Source organism: Bidens hawaiensis, unplaced genomic scaffold, assembly GCF_021521415.1.
Source record: "Bidens hawaiensis isolate Kalapana, Puna unplaced genomic scaffold, B.hawaiensis_p1.1 tig00041854_1, whole genome shotgun sequence".
Lineage (NCBI taxonomy): Eukaryota > Viridiplantae > Streptophyta > Magnoliopsida > Asterales > Asteraceae > Bidens > Bidens hawaiensis.
Window position 1 is genome coordinate 156,627 of NW_027505748.1, and position 4,508 is coordinate 161,134.

Here is a 4,508-nt window from a genome sequence, read left to right on the forward strand (position 1 = left end):
ACAGTAGGGTCCAACCGTTTTTAAAAAAACAGCTGATAGTTTATTAAAAAATGGGTCTGACTTTTTAATAATCTTTAAATAGTCACATCCAAGTGTTTAATAAATTGCCGGCCCTTTTTCTTAAAATTAATTTAGGCTATAGTTCTATACCAATTTTACACCTCTAGGTCTTTAGACGCTTGAATATTTCCGAAATTTCAATATAAATAGTGAACATAAAGATAAAATTTAATGCAAAATTGCATTACTAATTTACTCCAAAACCATTTGAAAGATATAAAAATTAATTAGAAAGATTTTACAATTCTTTTGAGTTTTATTGGAAGGAGAAGGTTCTTCCAAAATCTAAGTTTTCTAGTTTTAACAAACAAAATATTGTTGCCGGTAAATAATATTATCGATCTCCGTTCGTTCGATTGGCTGCATGACGTGAAGACATTGCATGCATTCAATGGATCGTTCCAACAACAACCCGCGGAAGAACTCCGTCGACGTTTCTGATCACGACAAGTCCGATTTCATCGTCAAAATCCACGGCGAAGACAGAGACAACGACGGAGGAAAATCATCGTCAGACATGGATAAGGAGTTGTAGGACCCACGCCACAGACGCAACGCGGGCAATCAGAAATCGACAGAGAGTACACCCATTAAAGGTACGAATCCAACTTCTCGAGTTTCAAACTCGAGAGATTTGAAGGTAAAGTTTCAACCGCCAGACACGGATTCATCAGAGGATGAGGATGATGAAAAGGATGAGATTCGGTTAGATCAAAACCAAATTCGCCGAAAATCGAGTAATTTGAACAATTTAAGCCGCGTTAACGATGATAAAGGCGGAAGCGAGGTTTTGAAATCACGTCGTTCCAACGACGAGCTCCCATCATGCGAACGAGAACTCACCAATCGCGGTTGATTGATCCTCCAGAGGTGGAGGTTGACGTTCCGTTATCTGGTCCAGCAGCTATACAAGGGCAGTATAAATCAGGCATATTGTTATCGCGGCCTTCGGGTATACTAGCACGAGGTGAAATAGAGGAAGAAGAAGAGACATTGTATGATGAAGATAATATTCCTGATGATTTTAGAAGGGCGAAACTAGATGCAATAACCATAATCCAATGGATTAGTTTAGTTTCAATACTATCAGCTTTAATTGCAACACTTGTGATTGGTGATTGGAAGAAAAGAGTATTTAGAGGACTTCATATTTGGGAGTGGGAGGTTTTAGTTTTAGTTTTAATATGCGGTCGGTTGGTTTCGGGCTGGGGTATAAGGTTTATCGTCTTCTTCGTCGAGAGAAACTTAATTCTACGCAAACGAGTGTTGTATTTCGTGTATGGGCTAAGAAAACCGGTGCAAAACTGTATTTGGTTAGGTTTGGTACTAATAGCTTGGCATTACATGTTTGATGAGAAAGTTGAGGGTCAGCACAGGTTCCTTAGAATGCTGAACAAATTAATGGTGTGTATGCTTGTAGCTACCTCATTTTGGCTAGTCAAAACACTAATGGTTAAAGTTCTTGCATCATCATTTCATGTCAACAAGTTTTTTGATAGGATTCAAGAAGCTTTGTTCAATCAGTATGTAATCGAAACCCTCTCGGGCCCACCATTGGTTGAGATAGAAAACCACATAATAGAAGAAGAGAGAACACTCGCAGAAGTTAATCGACTTCAGAATGCAGGCGCTAACATGCCACCCGAGCTTGGGGAAAATGTGCTTCCTGCCAAGAGCGGGAGGAGTGGAAGGTTACCAAAACCGCAACCTGGCATCAAAACTGACGAGAAAGAACAAGTGATATCAATTCGCTTGCATAGACTTAATCCGAAGAATGTATCTGCATGGAATATGAAAAGTTTAATGAAAGTCGTTCGGGTGGGGGCATTGAGTACATTAGATGAGCAGTTACATGACATGAATAAACAAGATGACGAATCAACGACACAAATTAAGAGTGAAATTGAAGCCAAACGGGCTGCAAGCAAAATTTTCTTGAATGTGGCTAAAGCTGGCTCCAAGTAGGTGCTTATATCCATTTGAAGACTCATTTACTAATGATTTAGAGATCTTGTCGCATGATTGAGATTCTGGAATGTAAAGTTTGTTGTTTGCAGGTACATATATCTCATCGATCTGATGCGGTTCCTGAGACAAGATCAAGCACTTAAAACCATGTCTCTTTTGGTAGGATCACCTGGAGATGAAAAAGTTAGCAAGGGTGCTTTGAAGTCTTGGGTGGTAAGAGCTTAGGGAGAATCGTGAAAATACACATGTTAACCCATATATTTTTTAAAAATCAAAACAGACATTGAATTTTAACCTTTTCAAATATAAACAACGAATGAAAGAATCACTTAAGTGGCTGACATATTGTTTTTAAAGTACAAAAGGCCCCTCAAATCAAATCAATCAAATTACTAGAGACGTAAAGCGCCGAATGAATTTTTTCCCCAAAAAAAAAAAAAACTTATCTAAAGGTAAAATAGGTCAACAAAACAAATCAATCAAATCAATACATGTGTAAAGCGTAGCTGAATATTTGTTGGCACAAAAATGTGTAGAAAGTACTGTGTGGTATATAAAACAAACCAATCAAATCAATATACGTGTAAAACAAACCAATCAAATCAATATACGTGTAAAGTGTCGGATGAATTTTAGCTAGCTAAGAAAAGCGTAGGCTAATTAATTTTTATATTTAGCCAACACTTAACACGTGTTATGCTATTGTTGGTTTATTTTGTGGACCTATTGAATTTTTCAAGATTTTTGCGCCACTAAATTTTGGCCTTCTTAGTCTGGCGTGCTTATTTAGCCTTGTCTGATTCGTTGATTTTGCATATTCCTATTTTGTAAATGCTAAAAATTATACCGGTGATTTTACGTATCTTAAATCATAAAGCCTCAAATACATGATCACAAGTGATTGCATTTGATCTAAATGTTCAGGTTAATGCATTCAGAGAACGAAAAGCTCCTGCGTTGACACTAAATGATACAAAAACCGCAGTCAACAAATTACACCAAATGGTGAATGTGTTGGTTGGAGTCATTATTATAATTATCTGCCTCTTGATACTGAACATAGCAACCAGTAAATTTCTGGTTTTTATAAGCTCCCAGATTGTTGTCGTGGCGTTTATCTTTGGTAATACCTGCAAGACCATTTTCGAGGCCATAATTTTCTTGTTCGTCATGCACCCGTTTGATGTCGGTGATCGTTGTGAGATTGATGGAGTTCAGGTATCAAAATTGAAAACTTGTGCATGAAAAGAAATGATTGAAATCCATAGCTTAAATTCTTAATCTTAAATTATTTTCAGTTGATAGTAGAAGAGATGAATATCTTGACAACTGTGTTTTTGAAGTGGGACAATGAGAAGGTTTACTTTCCAAACAGTACTCTTTCAACCCGGGCCATCAGCAATCACTACCCAAGTCCTGACATGTGGGATTCGGTTGATTTCTTCATCCATATCACTACTCCTCCTGACACGTTAGCCATCATGAAACAAAGAATAATCAAGTAAGAAATTGACAGACATCATAAGAGCATGGCTGATAAGCTTGTTTTAGCTCCCAAAGTTTCACATTAGCTGGTTTTACCATTGTAGATATTATTTTTAGCTAGCACCCGGTTTTGGAGTATAGTTCGTACCCAAAAACTAGAAAAAACCTAATTGGGGTGGGGCACATCGTACCTTTTATAGTATACAATATATAAGAGAGAGGTGGGTGGTTTAAACTAAAAAGGTAACGATCATGTGACAATGTTTTGGGGTGCTTTTGAGTTTCATTATTAGGTGAGTTTTGGGTGTTTTTCCGATATACCTAACCGAACACTTTTTTTGCTTTCTTACCTGCAGGTTCATCGAGAGCAAGAAGGATCATTATTATTCAAATGACATAACAGTGGTTTCATTGACATTAGTGGAAGTAAGCATGATAAAGTTGCACATGTAGTGGAGACATAAAATAAACTTTCAAGACATGAGTGACAGGTACATAAGAAAAGGCGCTGTGATCGATGAAATGGTTCGAATCTTTAAAGAGCATGATGTCGAGTACAGATTGTACCCGATTGATATTAATATAAAGAACATGCCTTCACCTGTTACCACTAGTCGGCTTCCTCCAACATGGTGAGCATGAGCATGTGACATAAAGTATGATAACGAGATGGTACAAGTTTAAATGTATGGTGTACAAGTTTACGATGCGAGTTCACAGGTAAAATCTAAGCATTGGGGAAATCTTGGATGAGATTGTGCACAAGAATTGCATGGAATAGTGTTGAAGGGCTAATATAGATTTGAGTTTAGAGTTATAGAGGACAAATGATCTTAGAATTACAGCTTTGATATGGTATGGTATTTGGAATGGGTTAATTTTCAAAGTTGGAATTACTAATTACTAGTAACACTTTTTTTTTGTTTTGATAATTAATATTGATTCAAAAGTTGTTCATAATATAAAAAAAGATCCCATTTCAATTCAGAATTCCA

General features: G+C 36.9%; 1 pseudogene; it reads left to right on the forward strand.

Annotated features, from left to right (window-relative positions):
- Window positions 1-451: 451 nt before the first annotated feature.
- Window positions 452-4,149, forward strand: LOC143615098 (mechanosensitive ion channel protein 8-like; annotated as a pseudogene).
- Window positions 4,150-4,508: the final 359 nt, after the last annotated feature.